Source organism: Dreissena polymorpha, chromosome 5, assembly GCF_020536995.1.
Source record: "Dreissena polymorpha isolate Duluth1 chromosome 5, UMN_Dpol_1.0, whole genome shotgun sequence".
Taxonomy (NCBI): domain Eukaryota; kingdom Metazoa; phylum Mollusca; class Bivalvia; order Myida; family Dreissenidae; genus Dreissena; species Dreissena polymorpha.
Genome location: NC_068359.1, coordinates 111,499,156 through 111,522,457, shown reverse-complemented (window position 1 = coordinate 111,522,457; position 23,302 = coordinate 111,499,156). Strand labels below are relative to the sequence as shown.

Below are 23,302 nucleotides of genomic sequence, written 5' to 3'. Positions count from 1 at the left end.
TTGTTTTAGAATGATCCCAGACCAGAAGCGAACGACGAAAGTCCGTTCATACTTAAGGCAGAGGTGGAGGAGGCAGTGCGTAGTCTGAAGGCAAGAAAACTGGAGAACGTCCGGTCCGAGCTAATTAATCACACAGTAGAGAAATTTACTGTAGCAATGACGGCGCTTGCCGAATATCTAACTATCCACGTATAATATTGCACACAAAAAAGCTTCAAACCATTGCACATTCTCAAATGTAGCCGCAATTACAATGGAAAAAAGAAGCGAAACGGATTTCAGATTACATAATTTTATCACGGTACAAAGTGAAATGCTTGACATGAGCGTATAAATTATCAATAAGACAAATTGTTCAGAGCTCCTTGTGGTTCTATATTAAAGAAAGGAGCGGTGCTTATACCTCTGAATATTGCCCTATATAGTGTAACGTGTTCGTCGTTTCTTTGGGATATATACGGTGGCTCCAAACACCAGTGGTATGTTTCAACACACAGCATTCCTGGGGCTTTCCTTAGCCGTTTGATTAGATAATCAACTGCCTCAATTTAGACTGGAATGAATGAATATTTACACTATTAATGATTTGTAATTTTTGTATCATTGGTATGATGAACGTTTACTCACTTTACAAGCCGGTTTCATATGCCATGTGTGACTTGGGTCAGCTTGGGTTGACTTAAGTGTCTTGGGTCAATTTCGGTTGACTTAGGTGTCTTGTGTTGGCTTGGGTCGACTTGGGTTGACTAGGGTCGACTTTGGTCGTCTTGAGTTGACTTGGATCGACTTGGGTCGACTTGAGTTGTCTAGGGTCGAATTGGGTCGTCTTGGGTCGTCTTGATTTGACTTGGGTCGACTTGACCTATATTAACGTGTCTGCAGAGTGTCCAATGTATGCGTTATGCAAGGAGGGCAATCGGTCAGTGTTGTACAAGCGACAATAAGGAGATTGACAGACTCAGTCTGACCTACGAGACCTAACACGTGCACTAACTGGAATGAAACCTTTGACCCGGACTTATATACGAGTCTCTAGGCTACCCAGCAAGCTATGGTATGTTGTGCGCAAAGTTGCCAGGGTCACCTCCACTCGAAAGTATCCAAAGTCACAGTGATGTCCCTGACCTGAGAGACCAGAAACGTGCACTGACTTATATAACCAAAGGAGACCTGTGTGAGTCTCAATCTTACCCAGCAAGCTATGGTATGTTATGCGCAAAGTTGCCTGGGTCACCCCACTCAATAGGCATCCAAAGTCACAGATACCTCCAATTGTATTTGGTCTCTAATTACTATAACGTATTAAACGTTGTGTTCTGTTCGACGATCGAACGCAGACTGCTCGCTCCCTTCTTCTTCATTATTTTTTATCGAGTGCACCGGGATTGTCTCCCATATGGCCATCGCCCCTAGAAAGACGTGTTAGTTGTTTACGGGGGATAGTGCAATATACAGGAGACACCCCGTTCCAGAGGTGACCCTGGGTCTTTTAGTGCCCGGTGTTTAGCACCTAGTACACTGCACCTCGGTTTAACGTCTCAAGTGAAAGACGAGTTAGTAGGTTAGGTGCAGCGGGGGATCGAACTAGCGATCTCTGGATTGTGAAACCAGTGTGTTACCACTAGACCACGGATCCGCTACTGCTCGCTCCCCAGAAGAGCAGCGCTATATATACATATATACCACGTGACCCGCTTGCTAAAGACATCACCCTACTACTTCATGTAAACACAACTCTACCGTTTCAAACAGTAATTGTATAATACTGTGGCTATATTATGAAATATATATTGTGCATCTTTATAACCGTCTTGTATTATTAAATCACCAAAGTATGTACATAAAAATACAATGATCAATCTAAAATACACACGCTATTTGCGAGGAACTTACCGAATAGTCGAATAGTTGCCCGCGGGAAACGTACTTTCGTTTTAATATAAACAATAGGAATGAACTCAAAGAATAATGAACCTAAAGGTTAAAGTACCGGTAAAAATCGTCACACTACCCACGCCTCCGATTTAAGCGTCCCGCTTACAATACTCTGTCTAAATGTAAAACACATACGTCAACAACATCTTTTATTAATGAACCAAATACTACTCCCGGTAGTCATGTTAAAAGCAAATGTTATGACAAAACATGATATGTAATGCTAAATGAATGACTAGTATCCTGATGAGATAAGAAAAACAAACATGAGTATGACCTGATGAATACTGATTAACTTGATAGTTCAACAATGAAAAGAAAGGGGAAAAAACAAAACATTAACGCAACTGTAACAAAACAAACTGCACTGCTAACGTAAACAGTTCTAAAATCATCACTCTACTTAAAAACACAATCACTTGGCAGTGTGACCCATTGTAATGTGTATGAAAAAGTTCATCTCATCTTGGCATGTTTGCCCACAAACATTACATCGTAGGGGGTTGGCAACACAATGGCATCCCTTGTGTACAAACAACATTGCCTGATTGCCAAATGTAATGTCACATACACTACATCGATGAACATCCATCCCACGATCATCAGTCTGTACCGCTGTACAAACCACCGTTGGCAGGTCCTTGGTCGTACTATCGCCATTCGAAGCGACAGCTTCCTCAGCTGGGCGATCTTCTATCCAGGTGCTGCATGACTGGCCATCCGTGGAAAGACGCATTTTCTTCGGCGCTCTTACCGGCTATGGAACCGTTCGCTTTCTGATAACTCTACCGATATTGAAATCAATGCAGGGCTCATAAGCTATTTCTACTTCGAGGTCGCTGTCCCAACTGCTAACACTACTGCTGTCAGCTGCGGGTGTTTTAACGCTCTCCACCTTATGCGTCTGAGTGTGTCCTGTCTTAGCTATGTGTCTTTTAAGGAATACCAACTCTTTGTAGTCTGTTCCACACTCATGGCACTTGTGGCGTTTCGGATTGATGGCGCACTGGGTTACATGCAGCTCGAATCTTTCACCAGCAGTGACTTCCTCTTTGCATAGCGGACATATGGCCCTCGATCTCGGCGTGATCTTTGTGTTGGGCCTTCCGGAACTGAAAGTAGAAAAGACATAGTCATGATGCCAAAGTGGTGTACGTCTTTTCCTACTTATTGAACCAAGGTCATCGTGGTTACTACCGTCGTGTAAGCCTGGCTCGCTCGGTTTGGCACCCGACACCTCAGTTTTGTCCTGAGTTGTCATAGAATCGGGATTATTTGTGTCTAACTCACCCAACAGCACTTGAGGTCTTACTTTTCTCAATCTATCTGTGTGTATGACCTGCGCAGATCCAGAACTAACACAATTTACCTTATACAAAACGGTTGCCACTTTCTCAAGAATCTGAAACGGTCCACGCCAGTAAGAAGTAAATTTTGGAGACCACTCTGAACGTTTAACCGGAAAGAACACATATACGGAATCCCCTAGATCAAAATGTTCATAGGCAAGTGACCTGTCATGATACTGCTTCTGTCGTTCAATTGCCTATCCAGTATATGTACGAACAAACGCATGAGCGGTTTCAAGCTGTTCTTGCAACTGCCACACCCATTCGTTAGGTTGTGTAAATTTAGCATGTGTTGGCATATCGTATGCTAGGTCCAGAGGAAAAGTTGTTTCACGCCCAAGCATCAAAAGATTTGGGGTGACACCGGAAGTTTTGTGCTGCGATGACCTTTAAGCCATCATAACGAATGGTAACTGGTCATCCCCGTCTTTATGATTTTCATTCACAAATGCGCTGAGCATTGCACAAAAGGTTCGATTGAACAGCTCAACCATCCCGTCCGATTCCGGATGGTAGGGTGTCGTTCTAGTTTTCCCTATTTGTAACAGTCGACACATCTCTGTAAACAGTCTACTGGTGAATTGTGATCCTTGATCCGACTGCACTTTTCTTGGCACACCATATCGTGACACGAATTGTACCACAATGACACGAGCAACAGTTGCTGCCTCCATATTTGGCATTGCATACGCTTCTGTCCACTTGGTGAAGTAGTCGAATACCACCAAAATGTATTTATTCCCATTCTCGGTCATTGGCAATTCCCCCAAAATGTCGACTGCTATACGCTCTAGAGTATAGCCACTTCTTGTCACCTGCATTGGTGCTCGATTAGTCTTGTTGGGTCCTTTTCGCTAAGCACACGTTTCACACCCATTGACGAAGATCTGAACATCATGCTGTAGACCCGGCCAATAGAAACGTTGCCTTATCCTCGTCAATGTCTTCTTTATTCCAAGATGTTCCGAGGCCTTTATGCCATGTGCATATCTCAATACCTCTCTTCTCTTACCCAGAGGCAAAACTGCCTACCATTGTATAGCCTTTGTATCCAAATCTTCCCATCTTCTGACTGCGATTTCATCCTTTACATATAAGCGTTCACATTGGTTCCACAGAGATTTAAGGTACATACTTCGTGGCTCAATTTCAGTACGGCTTGGGCGGTAATTTTGTATAAGCCATTCTTTCACGGTGGCTATATCGGTTTCATTGCTCTGGAGCGATTGGATATCAAAGAGTAAGTCATTTGGGTTCTCAGACTCACACACTCCTCCAAGCATATACGCTCCCAGTGTTTGAACCTTGCCATTGCCCAAAACCGGACAGTTACGACCACATTGCTTACATACCCTTCTGCTCAAGGAATCAGCATTGCCATGCAACCTACCTGGTTTGTGCTCGATTTTCATGTCATAAACAGATAAAGTCTCAAGCCACCGAACTAACTGACCCTCTGGATCTTTGAAGTTCATAATCCAACGGAGTGAGCCATGATCTGTTCGCAACAGGAACTGTCTCCCATATAAATAATGCCGGTAATACTTCACGAAGTGTACCACCGCTAGCAGTTCTTTGCGTGTCACACAGTACTTGCGTTTTGACTTGCTCAGAGTTCGACTAGCAAAAGCAACTACCATCTGCTATCCATTCTGCTTTTGTGACACTACGGCTGCTATGGCCATATCACTGGCGTCAGTATCTAGGATGAAAGGTTCGCGAAAATCTGGGTGACTGAGAATTGGGGCTCCCATCAGTTTCTGCTTCAAGGACTCGAATGCAAGCATGCATTGCGGTGTCCAGTCAAACTTCACACCTTTCTCGGTAAGTCGGTGTAGAGGTTTCGCTAGCTCTGCAAACTGGTAAATGAAACGCCTTTAGTAACTGCAAGAACGAGTCCCAAGAACGAGCGCACATCTCGGCCAGGTACGTACGGCTTCAGTTTTCTTTGGGTCCGTACGTATCCCCTCTGAGGATATTATGTGCCCTAAGAATTCTACTTCCTCTGAAAACAGATGGCACTTGTTGGGTTTAAGTTTAAGTCCAGCCTCCCTGAACCTTTCTAGCACGGTACTCAGATTGATCAACATTTCGTCAAATGTTTTCCCCGTTACAATCACGTCGTCTAGATAAATCAAACATATTTCCCAGTGTAAACCTGCTAACACTATCTCCATCAGACGTTCAAAGGTTGCGCGCGAGTCGCATAACCCAAAGGGCATAACCTGGAATTCAAACAGACCCCTTCGGCTGGCGAAAGCCGTCTTAGGTTTGTCAGTTTCTTCAACCTCCACTTGCCAGTAACCTGCATTCATATCCAAGGACGAAAACCATCTACTGCCGGACAAGTGGTCTAGAGATTCATCAATACTAGGAACAGGGTAGGCATCTTTAATTGTAACATCGTTCAATCGCCGATAGTCGATGCAGAAGCGTTGCTTTCCATCCTTCTTTTTGACAAGAACGATACTGCTCGACCACGGACTTTTGGACGGTCGAATAACGTCTTTCTCCAGCATGTCATTGATTTGTATGTCCACCTCATTCTTCATGTTCACAGGGACACGACGCGGGGGTTGTTTGATTGGTTGTGTGTCGCTTGTGGGTATCTTATGCTTGATAATACCTGTCCTACCAATATCATCATCGCCTTTGGAAAACACATCCTCAAACTTCCTGAGAAGTTTACCAACCTGCTTAGCCTGTTCCTTATTTAATCCATTGACAGCACAACTATATAAGTCGCGTAAATGGTTTAGCACGGGTGACTTGTGAGGCTTCGTGAAATCATATAATTTTACTTTGTGTAAAGATAGAACGGGACTGGCTGTAGCAATCACTGTCCGCGGGGATAGTATCTGCTTGCCCTGGGTAGGATTAAGTAGTATGCGTACAGGGAATTTTTGTTTTCCACGCACTAAGCACTTGGCAACAATACTTCGGCCTATGTCGTTCGATCTTTGAGCTTGCTCTATCAAGCACATATCTTCTTCTAGAATATCCTCAGACGTTACCTCTGCGGGTATCATCATCTCTGACATAGCTGGTATTTTAACAACTTCACTGACAATCACCCTGTAGCAACCTTAAGTGCCACTTGGAACTAATTGGCATCTTTGACCCTGAATTTCAATACACTCAGTGTCAATGTCAATTTCACATATGTAAATCTTGAACAAATCTAACCCAAGGATAACATCGGTATCAATGTCGGCGACAACAACATCCACGTTGTAGGTCGTCCCATGGACTTTAATTAATTACGCTGCCTTGTCCCTTGATAGACAAGGGGGTACCAGCTGCGGACACTATATCCTTTTTGAACAATTTTAGGTATTTTGTATGACCATTTATTAGTATCCAAAGTCTATCTGAAACAAGTGAGAGTGTTGCGCCTGTATCTACCAAACAAGCTATGTCATGTCCATTTATGCTCGCAGGAAGATACAACCCTGACCCATTATATGATGAAATTAACACAGACGAGTCGTTTGGTTTAGTTGCGCTGTACTGTCGAGGTACACGTTGGTTTTTGTATGACGTGGAGTGAGGCTTTTCACCTTGTTTCGAATATTGGTTATTCCATTGTTTTCGTTTACCACCAAACGTGGGTGGTTTGTACTTTCTCTGCTCGTCTTTCCATTGCCGGAATTCTGTTTGCAAATTACGTAAGGTTTTGAGAGTGTTTTGATTTTATCACCCACGACTGGATTCTTTGAAGTATCCTCCGAAGTTGATGCTCGCAACTAACTACTACTGTTTTCTTCTCAGCCTTGTAGAATGCGTCCAATTCTACGGCATGCCTAACAGCATCATTGAGACTGATCGGGCGTGCTTGCTTGGTACGAATACGTGACTCAGTGCTATGTAAAGAGTCGATGAACTGTTCCGTAGCTAGGGTCTCGCGTACATCAGCAGGGGCAGTGGGATATGCTAGGTTAGTTAGCCTGCGTATACCTGAGCTAACTCAGATAGCTGTTCAGAGGCCCGCTGTCGGCGCTGTCTTAATTGCATCCTGTATAATTCCGTTTGTTTCGGCGGAAGAAATCTTTCTTGGAGGGCTTAAACCAACGCAAATAGTCGTGTGACTTTTCAGGAAGATGACCGAACACACCCTGGGCCTGTCCCCTCAATGGTACTGCCATATACAACCCCATTTCTGACTCAGTCCATTTGTTTATCTTAGCACAAGCATCAAAATGGGCTTTATAATCTTGCCAAGACCCCGTACCATCGTACGTGGCAGGCGTCATCATGACTGATGGCTTAGACTTTCCCTGAGTCTCATCAAGAGCCCTTGTTATACACTGTCTCCTCATGGTTATGAACCTTTCTGGCGTGATTGATTCGTCAGCCTGGTAATTGTCACCATAAATCGGAGTTTCGGTATGCTTAAATTTTACTGACCTATGATCTTTGGCAAACAAAGGTTTGGTTGTTGACGTCGAGGTCGATCTATTTGCAGCCAGGTGCAATTCCCTTTCAACACCAGTGATCTCCGCCTCAAGCCTTAATCTTGTATTTTCTTGCTTAACATGCTCAAGCTCGGCTCTAATCCTGTCCAAGTCGCTTTGATGTAAAGCCATCACCAACGCTGAGTTGGGATGCTTAAAGGTTGTCCCTATATATCCCACCGCTGCCACCAATTTTTGTAACGTGTTCGTCGTTTCTTCGGGATATATACGGTGGCTCCAAACACCAGTGGTATGTTTTAACACACAGCTTTTCTGAGGCTTTCCTTAGCCGTTTGATTAGATAATCAACTGCCTCAATTTAGACTGGAATCAATGAATATTTACACTATTATTGATTTGTAATAATTGTACCATTGGTATGATGAACGTTTAATCACTTTACAAGCCGGTTTCATATGCCATTTGTGACTTGGGTCAACTTGGGTTGACTTATGTGTCTTGGGTTGGCTTGGGTCGACTTGGGTTGACTAGGGTCAACTTGGGTTGGCTTGGGTCGACTTGGGTCGTCTTGAGTTGACTTGGGTCGACTTGGATCGACTTGAGTTGTCTTGGGTCGACTTGGGTCGTCTTGAGTTTACTTGGGTCGACTTGGGTCGACTTGACCTATATTAACGTGTCTGCACAGTGTCCAAATGTATGCGTTATGCAAGGAGGACAATCGGAAGCGACAATAATAAGCTTGACAGACTCAGTCTGAACTACGAGACCTAACACGTGCACTAACTGGAATGAAAACCTTTGACCCGGACTTATATACGAGTCTCTAGGCTACCCAGCAAGCTATGGTATGTTGTACGCAAAGTTGCCAGGGTCACCTTCACTCGAAAGTATCCAAAGTCACAGAGATGTCCCTTGCTCAGGCTGACCTGAGAGACCAGAAACGTGCACTGACTTATATTACCAAAGGAGACCTGTGCCCGGACTAGTATGAGTCTCAAGCTTACTCAGCAAGCTATAGTATGTTATGCGCAAAGTTGCTTGGGTCACCCCTACTCAATAGGCATCCAAAGTCACAGATACTTCCAATGGTATTTGGTCTCTAATTACTGTAACGTATTAAACGTTGTGTTCTGTTCGACGATAGAACGCAGACTGCTCGCTCCCCAGAAGAGCAGCGCTATATATACTGATATATATACCACGTGACCCGCTTGCTAAAGACATCACCCTACTATTTCATGTAAACACAACCCTACCGTTTCAAACAGTAATTGTATAATACTGTGGCTATATTATGAAGTATATATTGTGCATCTTTATAACCGTCTTGTATTATTAAATCACCAAAGTATGTACATAAAAATACAATGATCAATCTAAAATACACACGCTATTTGCGAGGAACTTACCGAATAGTCAAATGGTTGCCCGCGGGAAACGTACTTTTGTTTTAATATAAACAAGAGGAATGAATTCAACGAATAATGAACCTAAAGGTTTAAGTACCGGCAAAAATCGTCACAATAAAATCAAACAACATTTTATGTCACATATGTCACAGAAGAGACGCAGAACACACCAGTCAGGGGCTCGACGTACGCATTACATTCCGAGGCAAGCGACACCGATGGATTTTGCCTTGGAGAGATTTTCACATTTTTGTTCTTTTATAAAGGTCATGCTTATGTACATATTTTTGCGTTGACCTTACACACGCCCGGCTCGCGTGTATGCGGTGACGTGAATATGCGGTTGTACAAAACACTTAATAAACACAGATACTTTGCCGCTTGAACATGCTTGGTAGTTTGAGTCATAATTATCATGGTCCTGACTTCGTGGGTCCTTTCAAGCATAAACACACGGTATTAAACACATAAATACCTGAGTACGCGGTGAAAAGAAATAAAACGATTGAATCATTGTTCAAATTAAAGTGCGGCTTCAGGAAAAGGAAGAGCAAAAATTTGTGTTGCACGGCAGCATAGATTTCTGGACACACTTTTTTTTACCGTATCTTGTTTTTTAATATTGTAAATGAAATAATAAAACACCATTCTTTTTATGTTTGGGGTTAAGAAAACCCATTATGAATGAGTTCTTCATGAAGTGCGACACCTGACCGGACGACTGCCAAATGCACGAGCTAAGAAGATGCACGGACGAATTACTGCTGGGGAAGTTTGGCAATAATTGTACTGAAGATTTCCCCCAACATATGTCGGGCGTGCGATGGTCGCACTGGTGCGTGTAACTAATGTTGCAGTGATCTGTGCATCGATACGAGTAAGTTGTCGACTAGGGTTGCCACAATAACATGACCATGATGAACACGCGCAATAATCGCCAACGTAATCATGTACAGCATTGTATATATGGAATATTATTTTGGTTAAATGTTAGTTTTGATGACGTATACCGAAAGTACATCGCCCTGACAGTAAATCACTGTCCATCCAAATGTGTTGGCCATATTTCAAAATACATATTATTCTTTATTTAATTATTTCCACAATATCAGTCTGTTTAGTAGACAGAATAATCCGGCTTGTCCACATAACGCCCAATCGCATTGCTTTCGTGAAAAGCGCTTTTCTAATTTCTACCGGAATTCCAAGTGTATTCTTTATACTTGTTTATATTATTTTAACAAATACTTCTCTTTCCTTATATTCATAACTTTTGAATTGGACACGGCCAATATAATCCACGTGAGTTTCCCGCGACGATTTCCGAACAGTTACGAGCGAACGCGAGATATTCTTAGGGCAGCATCGAAAGGACGACGTAGGTCTGATGAGCTGCCCGAAGCAAATCTCGTGTTCGCTCGTAAATGTCCGAATATCGTCGCGGGAACTTCACATGGAATATATTGTCACACCAAAAATAAAAACGAGCAATTTGTTAAGGCCCGTACGCAGGCCAGGGGCTTTGGGGTCCGCCCCCCCCCCCCCAGCTGGCTGTCAAGTTAGGATTTTTTTTCAATAATGGGCCTACTGTTTTTTTTATCTCATGAAAGGGCCCACAGTACACTTTTCCTCAATACAAAAGAGAAGATGTGTTTTATTGTCCCTGAAAAACAAAGGGATTAGCGTTATTTTACTCGCCAGTGGAGGTAAGCCCCTAGGCAATGTTTTCTTATCGCCTTGTGCACACATCCCCGATCAGTCAATTGTGATCCCAAAGGCTTCATCTATTGATGGTTGATGTAACACGTCTTTAAATTGGCCAATGAAAGAGGAGCAGCGAATGGAAGCAAATGATAAAGGAGGTCGTAGGTCAGAAAATTGCTTTTTTAAGAAAATTTTTTAATAAATGTTTTTGATTTTCAAAGCTTGCTTTCCTTCTTCATCAAACATAATACATGTTTGAAATCTAATGCTTTAAACATTGGTGCGAATATCACCAATGTAAAAAGCTTTAGACTTCAGAAAAATGCCGATTTATTTGTTATATTCCATAAATGTTTATAACAAAAACGTTGTTTTAAGCATTAACATTCATCTTGAAATGTGCCAATTTTACAAAATATAGGGAGGGAAAACCCCTTCCGCATCTTGCCCGGTTGGGCCCCCAGTAAAAAAAATCCTGCGAACGGCCCTGCTATATCTCGTAAAATCTGTGTTACCAGAACACATATAGCCTCGTCTTCCCATAGCGCGGCTCAAATTTAATTGTGCATTGTTAAGTCACACAATGAAAAGACGAATGATAAACGGAAGTATGTGTTCGCGGGCGAAAGAAAGCCAACGAGCAGTTAGATGTTTGAGAGTTCAGACCTACAGATAAGCTATCTTCGTGATTTTTCTGTCCGCGCGAACGCAATAATATTTAAGCGGCTAATTTTGCTGCATCAACAACTGATGCTAATACTGCTGATACTGACATTACACTACTTCTACTAGTACTAGTACTGCTTCTTCTACTCCGGGTTGTGCTTCTTTTAATTGTATTAAACAGCTCTTCCAAACTCTTTATCCTAACCCATCATGATTATAACTAGGGATGCAAGAGGTTAACCGGTTAACCTAACCTGTTAACCTACCGAAACGACCAATTAACCGGTTACATTTTCGGGAATAGGTTAACCTGAAAAAATATTTTATTATGTTTTTTTTTCATTGAATAATTCGTACGATTTTACTTTTTTCGCGTGACATACTGCCAACTTGCGCGGGCTACTAGTTAGAACAACATGCCACACCATCGCCGGTAATAAATAAACGTGCCAACAATCATAGTAATAAAGCAATAAATCCATACCTTTGTGATAACAAATAGGGGGTACGTTTTGATAACTGACATTATTATACCTCACTTTTATTCACAATGCTAAACTCCCATAGGCCATCGTGACATAGAAATACTGTCAGACCCAGCGGGAAAAAATTTACTGTCCAAAAAGTACTGTTGCCCGCTGCCTTGGCAATCACGTGCCACCAGCGGGAAAAAATTACTGTACAAAAAATACTGTATCCCGCTGCCTTAGCAACCACGTGCGGAATGTTCGAAAATTATACTGTCCCATTCGCGCATGCGCAGTACGCAGTTTTGCCTTTCCGCTCTAAACAGACGACAAAATGGCAAGTAAACGTTTTTGAACGATAAGCGAGGAGGATTTGAAGGCATTTGATCGTGACAAGGACTCTAAAAACATTAAACGTGTAGTTAAACATGGTATGAACTTGTACAACGAATTTCTTCGTCCCAATTACATGGATCTTGGTGATCTCGTGGAAAATCCAGCGGACCTTAACAACCAGTTATTGAGTTACGCTTTTTCTATGCATCTGTACGTCAGAAAAACGGCGAGGAACTAAAGAAAAAAATCTTTGAACAGTCTGAAGTATGGAATTTCCAAGCATCTCATAAGCACGTATAACATTAATTTGAAAGACCAGCAATTTTCATCAAGTAACCATCATTTTCATCGTTATTATGATCATCATTCTCATCACAAATAACAGTCGTTTCCTTAGCTTGTTTCATCATAAGGTAAATTAGTAACATGTTTAATTATGGTTAAATAGATTTAACATATGCGTTAAAAAAGGTACAGCCCTGTCCGAAACGTATATTCGTTGACATTCACGTCATAACAGCATTGGTTCTGATTTATTCGGTGATGTGCATTTGCTGAAGAAAGAAAGCTCGTCGTGTTTTTTTTTTCATTTTGTACTTAACTATATATAATTTTAATCATGCAAAAAACTATGTTATGACATATGCGACAAGCGTAGCTCCAGACCAGAATGCGTAATCGCGTACTCTAGTCATGAACTTCCTCATCCGTTATAAAATCTAGCAAGGTTTCGTTGTCTCATCAGCTTATATGGTAGACCTAGGCCCGACTACGCGAATGCGCAGACTGGTCTGGTAGACCGTAGTGCGCTGACGGCATATGGAGTAAGACCGATTTCCGCACGATGCAGTACATATAGAACATGCGTTTGCTTTTAAAACCGATTATCTCAGTAAAGGAAGATAAATAATATTTTCAAAGGAGCTTCAATGACCAATCGGAATACATTATGTTACATTAAAAGTAGTCCCTACTGAGACCATATGGCTTACATTTTCCCATTAATCCAGTAAGCATTGTCTGGGTGCAGACCCAGTGTAGGAATACACAGGCAAACCTAGGCGGATAAATAACCGCCGTACCAAGGAAGAGAAACATGAATCATCATTAAATGTTACTGGGCGTATTATGTAAAATGAAGAGTTGTACACATATTTGTGTTGAATTGCTGAATAACACTTATGAGGCATCTGGAGAGAAAGTTTTAGCTGTGATATTTATTTTGAAGGGTATCTTCAAACACCTCATTCTGTTTATGCTTGTGTGTCTGAAACGCAATTATATTTTAACATTTTGATTTTTAAACTGTTATGAGGTAACTGTGTAGGTAAGTTTTGTACTTTATATCTGCAACGCCTTTTAACCGATCAAAGAAATTCATGATTATAAACAAGTGCATTTATTTCATTACTTAATGAACTTATCGATCATTATTAAGACTGGTCAAAACAATTATTTCTTCACATAATCAAATCTTGAATATGATATATAGAGACGCTCTCCGATTCTTAAGGCATTTACTATGTAAATGTGTATATTAAACCAATAATTTCATATTGGCGGAGAACTGGTTTATAATAATATGGCATACATGGAAGCTGAGATGTAAAAGCTCTGTCTATTTTCAGAAAAATGCATCTGTATTTGGTGATGATGATCACAGCCCTTTTTGCTGGTCACAATGCCTACTTCTTTTATGACGTTATCGGTTGTCATGTCTACGAAACCTCAGGCATGTGCGGATTTTGTACGGGCGGATGCTGGCCTTACTGGAGTTACGAAAACCAAACATGTGGATCCTGTCATCACTGCGAACACTGTCCGGACGGCCGTAGGTATGTCGATGCACCCCCGAATGTCCCCTAGGGAAGTTTGGCGATGACTGCCGCAAAGATTGTCCCTACAAATGCCGGGCGTGCCATCGTCAGACTGGGGAATGTAAACTGTGGTGCAGTAATCTGTGCCTCGACACGTGTCAGCTGTCGACTGGGATATGTCGCTACAACATGACCATGTTAACCATGCAACCATGCAAGAATCAACCTGACGGTCATATACACGACTGTCGAGAATATTCGGATAGATATATTGGTTAATATTTCAAATTATTCTTATAAAGCTGTTACCGTACGTGTATTTTGACCGTAAATAACTTTCTACATGCATGGTATGAAAGAATAAATAGCAAATAAATAAAGCAACAACAACAACATCAATTTGTTTATTAATTTATTATTAATAATACGTTTTATTAAATATGATTGAGAATGTGATTGGACGTATTCTTTTTAAAAGAAATACAAATAAAAAGTGGTTTACCGAATGAAAATATCCGTCCCTTTATAATTATTATTTTAAGATAATTTGTTGAATACCAATAAAATATAAATATTACCGGACGCTCTAAACCGATCTTAAAGTGGCAATCTTTTATAAATAAAAACAACACCATGTTTGCTTCTCTGAATTATTACCAAAATAGGTCTGTCACTTTGGTAAGTTATGGGCTTTTATAATACTTAATAAATTACACACATTGGTTAAGCAGACGGTGAACGATATTTTGTCTTACCTCATATAGAGCGCTCGTTTTTTCATTGGCTTATACAGGTAATATGATTACTGTGTTTTCCATACGAATTGAGTAGGGCTTCATAAGTTAAGCACAAACTAAGGAAGATGACGTCATTAACTACAGATCATCTAAGTTTAGTGTTGTTGTACCTGGATGCTAAAAAGGATTGTTTATTGTTAGTGCGCCTTTATCTACGCGACTTTCTTTCAAGTTAATATCAGATCCTTTTCAATGACAATCTAGTAAACGTCCAATATTAACTGGTATTACATTAAACATAACATAATGCTGATACATATATTGCTAAAATTTATTTAAAACTGCATATCTCCATCATAGAAGCGAACGTTTATATTCTGGTTTTATATGTGGTTGCATGATTTATACAGATAAACAAGCAAATGCTTGTCATTCTGTGCATTGTTAACAATCAGTACATGCTTAAGTTCAAGGCATTAGTATAGGAGAAATATTTAAGGAATCGCTCCATTTATTTGCATATTAAATATATCTTCCTAACTATATACTTATTATTTTTGATGTACTTTTAATAAGTTCAAATTCACTATGGATCTGCTAGCTACAAACATATTTTTTCTTGCAACAATTGTGTAATGGTCAATGAAACCTCAACGGTCGGTCAATAGGCCAATTGGTTTCTGATATATAGCTTCCACACAGTGTTGTCTAATTTCTCTAAATGTAGGGGAAAAACGATATTAACATTACCTCAATAGGTGTTTAGGTCAATGAAAAAGTCTTCCGTGATGGTGTGCTATTGGTTGACCAAAGGACATGCAAAACATTAATGAGTGCATTTGCATTTCAGCGGTTTATAAACAATATTTATAAATATCTATCGTGCAAAATACCAGCATCAATGCTTACTGTAAGTAGATTTTAATGTTTTGGTTAATTGACAAAATCAAAAAAGTTGTTACCGATTCGCAAATTTTCGTTTTAGTTATGATATTTGTGAGGAAATAGTAATACTGAACATTAACCATGCTCTACAATATCCATTATATGCATATTTTGACGATTTGAAAACCTGGAAAGTATAAAGCGTTGCAACGCGAAACGATTTAATAATTTGGAAAGTTCTGTTGTTGTCGTTATATTTTGGGAAACTACGAGGATTGCTTATATAGGTAAAAAATACATAGCATGAGCACGGATGGTTGAGTGGTCTAAGCGAGAGAATTTTTACTCCAGGACTCCCGCGATCAGTGGTTCGAGCCCTGTTGAAGGTTACTTTTTTCCTTGTTTTAATTGTATTCGAGTTTTTTACTGGATATTTTTAGGTCCAATGTTTAAATTTATCAATATAAAGCATTTAATGACAAGCTTCAATACATGCCAAAATCTGTGAAAAGGCCCCTTTAACAAAAAAGGCTTCTCCTTAATTCGCTCCGGAATGGACTAGAATTTTGAAAGCCCCGTTTACCTGGTTCTACAGACAAAGCTGGCACATTCAATATGCTTTCAAACTCACATACTGCACATCCATTGACGAAACTATAATTAGTGGATAAAATATGTCAGTGCTGTCTGTACCTTCTGATTAGATTCATTTTTGCGCCCAAAGTTGGCATGACTGGGGTTCCGAATAAATTTAAAAATAACTTTTTTTCTTAAGAATGTCAACTAGTGCATAAAAGACAGATTTATATGATGCTTTTTATGAAAGCACCGCTTACCGTCGTGTTAAATCTCTTTATTGTAAAAAAGTAACACCCCAAAAAGTCACGTGATCATGCATCCTGATAATGTTATAACTGTCAAAGGTGAAATCCATTGAACATGAAACTATAAGTGGAAAGATTTTCTATGTATATCACTTCTACTAAAATCATAACATCCTGTCTACGTTCAAATGATGTATTCCCTCTGACAATGAGTGGTCAAGGCTCAGACAGTGTTTTTTTTTCGGAGCTTGATGAAAGCCACGTTACATGAGGTACAAACAAAAAAGACCTGTGTTCATAGGGTAATGTACTGTCAATCAAAGTAAAGTGACCTTAATATTAAGTCAATGTGTTCATTTTAGTCACGTTTTAGTCACTTTTTGCTCGTTGTGTCATTGGGGTAAGAATTATTTGGTTATTTTTCGACCATGTAAACTGAACGTCGTACGACGTCAAAGGCTTTATATTTGCAGCTTCTTATACCACATTCCCTCCCATCCACACAACTGTATCAGTATTCTATTATTTGAATATGCTATGTATTTATGAAGAATATCAATGTAGTGTTTTTAAATGGGCGTAAAATACCTCATTTCTTGAGTTAAGTTAAAAAGAGAAAATTCTGTTAATATTTTAGTTACAATAATTGGCAATTAACATGTGATAATAAAATTGACATGACATTTAAAACTAAACTAGTGGTAATACAAAACATGTAGAAAATGCAAGTAATTGCTATCCTTTGCAATCGAAAGCGTAAAGCAGGACTGTTTTATAGGAAATAACCTCTACTGTGTTTATCGCCTGGAACTGATACGATTTGTAACAGTGTGTAGTATTGATGCCCATAGCCAATATGGTGTTGCTTCCTTTATAAATCTTATGAAATCACAACTAAAGGGATGATCCTTTTTGATGTACAATGGTTGTTGACGGGCCTTCTGTGACACAAGTTGAAAACTCGCAGAAATGGCCGTTCAACGCTGCCAGAGGATATTTAGACATTGTCATCCAGCCCTTAACGACTCCCAAGGGTCGCTGTTGATGAGCAGTTTCAAATCTGAATTTTACATGTGAAAAATTAAATGCTATTAAAGGCCGTATCTTTATATGTGTTAATTCTTTCTAGAATTTACTCACGATACACTTGTGAAAATGATCGGCTCCGAATAATGTATGTTGTTAAATCATCGTAGTTTTTCGTTAAAAGCATAAAAACTCCGAATGTTCGTTGGACTGTTTCGTTAACCATTCGAACTGATATGCGTAAATGGACTGTTAAACAGTTCTTCTGCATGAAATCAAAAGTATTGATTTGATATTTTTAGGATAATTTAAAAGCATTATTTGTACGTCTGTTCCTTTTCTTATAGAATTAACTTTAATTCTAATCAAATGCATGTTTCCATTTTGACAAGATTTTTCGTCATTAATTCCACTGCGTTAAATATGTGCGTTGAGAGCAACTGATGAATGGGTTGAAACGAAGTAATTCATATAACACCCCACCTCCCTGTGTATTTTTGCTCTATTTTTTAAGATACCGGATGCCATAGTTTCCAGTGAAAGTAATTACATCCACACATGCTTTCTTCATAGAGTAAAATAGTCATTGGTGTCAGTAATGTGTCTCAAAGGTCATCTTAAATCTTTAACAATATAAAGAAGTGAAACTCCAGCTGCTGGAGCAGTATTGAATTTTCATTAAAACAATTAATTGGTCCTTTATTTAAGGCAAGTGACCTATTGCCCAAACCGTACAAAACAGCACAATACAGCACAATACAAACCAACATAAACACAAAATATGAATAAAGCTGGGGTCACCGCCTTGGAACGGTTAATGTAAAGCATTGGGGGTTTAAACCTGGTTATAGAGCGTTCAACCTCACACTTGGCCCAACAATATTCATAATACATTTAAGTGTAAAAAAAATTTAACGTCATAGCATTGTAACTCAAATTAAACAATAATAAAAGGGAATTAAAACGCATTCAATTTAATTACTATTTAATTACTCAATTGCATTGAAGATACAAGAGTAACAGAGTTACAACTTTTTGACGAACGATCAATTAAAAATATTAACAATTGTCAACTACATTCCATCTTTATAGAAAAAGATTTGAGAATGTAGCATCATGGAGTTAAAGCGGGTATATACGATTTAGTCAAATATTTATGAATTTATATAAACTGTGTAAAAAACTTATTATATATATATTTCAATATAAATTAACATAAAAGTTAAGAAGAACATGTGTCAAAAAATGCGAAATAAGCCAGGTATTTAATTCTGAAATAGAAAACGGCTGTACAGCCGAATTCGCCAGCATGTATACCATACATGTACGATGTGCATCTAAACTTAGTTTAACGGTTTATTTGAAATTCTGCAACGATATCTATTCATACGACACACGAACACTATCTCCGATCCTAATACAAAGACGAATGCTTCGGTTATTGTAGGAAAATATGTACGTCACTATCGGCTCGGGGCACTAATTTGTCTTTGCTGCGTTTTATGAAATTCGGCTTTAATGTTTAATTTTTCTTGCCTATTTTGTGTTATTGTAACATATTTTATCAATATATTACAATTAAACACATATAAAAAATCGTATATACCCGCTTTAATATCTCAGATAATCATCGCGCAAATACAGGAAGAAGCAGCAATAATGGGTGTAAAAATTCCATATAACATAGCTTGGTTGTTTATGTGACTGCTAAAAAAATAAAAATAATTAAATCAAACAAGAAACGCCTATCAGAGAGAAAATATAAATAAAATGGAACGTTATAAACCCAATTACCTATGCATGTAGATTACAACTGGGAAAGTCGGTCGTATGACGTCACAAAAATCCATAATGACATAATGACGTGAACAAATTCCAGGGACAGTACTAAATAAAAATATTAATGGGGCTGTGCTACTAATAAAACCAGTTAAGGTGATTTAATATTAAGAAGCAAATGAATAAAAATGGTAATTTCCATTAAAGCGACATTATTGGAATCAAACAGTATATAGGTGTTTTGACAACTGAAGACAGAAATGATTTGATGTACGATTTGAGTCCAAATGTAGTTTTCATGCAGATTTGTTCATATTTGAAATAAAATGAGAAGAAGAACAGCAAATTTAAAAGCTGGTAAAAACATTCTATACAAAGCCAATTATTTACAAGGGTTTAGAAACCTTACAGGAATTTAAGTTGGCAACTTTTTGAAAATGTATGATTTCATTTAACACTTCTACTGTACACCTTGTTTAAAGATGGCCCACTTTACAGCATGGTTATTAATTTATTTACTCGTGGAAAAAGATACACTGAACACCATTCAATATATTTTTTATGAATAAATCATATTATAGACATTTACCTTTAAGCAACCATATTATGTACTATGCATATTTACTTTGCACAGTCTTTTATTTCATTATAATACATTTTATAAAGTTGCATTAATACCAGATACTAGCATTCAAACGCTGACATCATATTGAGACAGTGAATATATTAAATTAATTAATTAAACACGATTCAGCGTACAAGTTCAATCGAACATCAACAGAAATTTGAGCGCTTTGCTCCGCTGGGTAATTTAAGATTGGTTTCGAAATCGTTAGCTTTTAAAATACACGATCTGACACTTAACGTTTACAATTGTATTTTATATAATATTAATTTTCAGGATTAACATTCATTTAATCAACATGAATAGTGTGTTAAATGCCATTATATTCTGTGATTATTAAATCGCCAAACATAGATTTAAAAAGGCATATGGATGGTTAAGTATCAGCTTTCTGTACGAAGTTACTGTCAATTAGAGTATGACGCGAGCTGTTTATATAAGCTACACTTGTTTTATTTTAAGCGTCATTGGTTATAGCATTTTTATTTGTACACAACACCCATGTGTAATATGGGTTAAACATTCACAGGAAGTAAACTATGTTTAAATCGCTTCCATCAAAAACTTTAACAGAAATAGTGTGAATATTCTGGACACGTTGATCCATTAATACTGAGCTCGTTAAAGCACTCGTCGTTTTGTGTGAAATTGTAATGGCATATCCCAGTTGACAGTTGGCAAGTATCGAGGCACAGATGACTGCACCACAAGGTACACGCACCATTTTGACGATCGCATGCCCGACATCTGTAGGGGCAATCTCTAGTACAATCAATGCCAAACTTCCCAACAGGGCATTCGTACGTGCATCTGCAGAGTTCGTCCATTTTTCGGCCGTCTTGACAGGGTGGACAGGGTTCGCAGTGGCCGGCCGGCTCGTGTTCATTGCTATAGAAAGGCCAGCAGCCGCCTGGACACCATCCACTCATTCCTGTGGACTCGTAAACATGACAACCACGAAAGTCCAAATCAAAGTAGGCATGAACACCGCAAAACAAAAACACGGTTTGCACGGTCATGATAAACAATTTGGACATTCTGAAATACAAATGAAGGCGAATTACCATTCGATTCTCCACAAATATCATATACCGAATCAGAAAAAATAATCGCAAAACGTGTAAATGAAAAATATACATGCGTAAATAATACATTGAAAATCGGCATCCAAGTTAAAACACGTGCTTAAATCACAAGTTCATGGGTAACAAATTCAACACGTACAATAGACTTCGTGTTTGTGGTTATTGATGTTCACAAATGCGAAAATTAAAGAAACACGTGTGCTTATCAAAAACAATTAACTGGCTTTAAACAAAGTCATGTATTTATTGAATATGCGGAGAAAACCATACTTCATACTTTGTTTTGCATAATCAACGTTACAAAGAAATACAAGTACTGACCAGATATTGTTGATATTTTATTGATTTAAATTTGACCATCTAGTATCGATGTTTAATGCAAATTAATATATATAAATATTTATAGACGTGCGATTCCGTTGTATATATATAGCATATTGTATGGTTTAATAATATGTTTGGAAAACAGATAGTTTTTTAAGAAGAAAAAACTGACCGTGTGTGCAGCGTAATATCAAACCATTTGCAACAACTTTCTTTTAATGATGTTTAAAGTTTCTAAATTTGTGTCGCAGGAAATTCAGGGTTTAATTTTTTTGGTACATACTTCATAATTGCTCATTAATAGTTGCTGTCGCCTTACACTACAACTATTTTAACGACGTTAAACAATTTTTTACAAATTTCAAAACGTCTTATGTTTTTACGCGTTGATTTTATCTTCCTTGGTGATCCAAGGATTTATCCTTATTGGAATGACTCAGTCCGTCTACTTATCAAAGAGCTGAACACTACAGTTGTGCGCTCTTTGAATGTACATGTATTAAATACATGTATTTACAGTCACAGCACATGAAGTTCGCCCTTTAAACGTAGGTCAATCGAAGGGCCACGAACAATGCAAACAGCCATTCAATTTATTTTTAATTGTTTACAGGGGTAAGATTTTGCAAAACATCAACGAAGAAAATGATATTGATTTACAATCTTTTATTATTGTATACAGGATTCACACAAACTTCACTTATGATAACAAAGATATAAAAAACATATTTTCAACGTATATCTAAGTTGTCGCTAAGGAAAAAAGTAGTTGCCAAGTTTCAGCGTAACGATGAAGACCCAGATCATAGCTCATTTGCTCTATGCATGAGTCCTGTCGCTTGTGTGTGTTTAACAAAGAATAATCAACAACATAATTGTAATTGTAAATACATTGGTATAAATGAGCACTGTTTTAACTTTTCAATCAAACCACATACTTAAAAAAAAATACCTGAAATTAAATTCTTCGTTCAATTGATTTTCATTTCATTTGATTCATTTTCATGTACTGAGATTAACGTGTAACTTCTCTTCTCTCCCTCCTCCCGCGCCACGAATTATTGTGTCTATAGTTTCAATGGGTCAATACTTTCTCATCGCGTGCATTTATTCCGATTTAAAATGTTCACTATAAAATACTACGTGTACTGAGTTGCACGTCTATGTTTAGTTACAGCTCCTAGTTTGTTGCAACACGCACGCTTTTCATGCGTTCAACTTGACAGACGACAACAACAATTTCGGGCTCTTGTTTAAGCATGGGCTTTGGATGGCGTATTGTTACAAGTTACTCGCCATAAGGAATTAATTGCTCACCACTTGTTATTAATTTTTCATAAGTAACTATTGTTTACAATTAAAAGGTGTGAGGATGATGCCCGACATTGTCTTTAATGTACTGTATTATTTAACGTTTTATATTACATAAATGGTAAAACTGTAATTATTTGATAATCTATATGCGGCAAACGCTTACTTTATTGACCGACGTCATTTTATTGCTGAAAATTCATGGTACCACCATCTCGTCTTAAACTACACATGTGCTTATTCTTCCCGAGCACTAACAGAATATGGAACTCGTTAACATCTACAGTTGTTTCAGCCACTACCATCGAGGACTTTAAGTCCAGGCTGCAGTCGGTCGCCTAGATAATCGGCCTTTTTTTTATCTTTTTAACGCTTACTGTAAAAATTCATGTATGATACACCGATTTTAACGCACGGTTCTGTTCTCAACGACACATGTACATAGTTCACCAAATTCAACATTATTGTGTTCGAGGCTTGAAGTTTATTGGAAGAAGAAGAAGACGTCAATTAAAAATATAATATTCGCCAGTTAACCCTGCCGTCAAAAGCATTATCGTAACCGATTGGACGCCGAAAATCTCAGTTTGGCGACTACAAAGTATCTG

General features: G+C 38.6%; 1 protein-coding gene and 1 long non-coding RNA gene across 2 annotated transcripts in view; one reads left to right on the top strand and one right to left on the bottom strand.

The window, feature by feature from the left end:
• The window catches only part of LOC127881748 (keratin-associated protein 5-5-like), a 50,726-nt gene that overhangs the window by 6,314 nt on the left and 21,110 nt on the right, over positions 1-23,302 (bottom strand). The window lies entirely within an intron of this gene.
• Positions 13,310-14,493, top strand: LOC127881749 (uncharacterized). The gene is made up of 2 exons (XR_008050246.1): positions 13,310-13,608; positions 13,910-14,493. It is a non-coding gene; the product is annotated as an uncharacterized LOC127881749 (long non-coding RNA).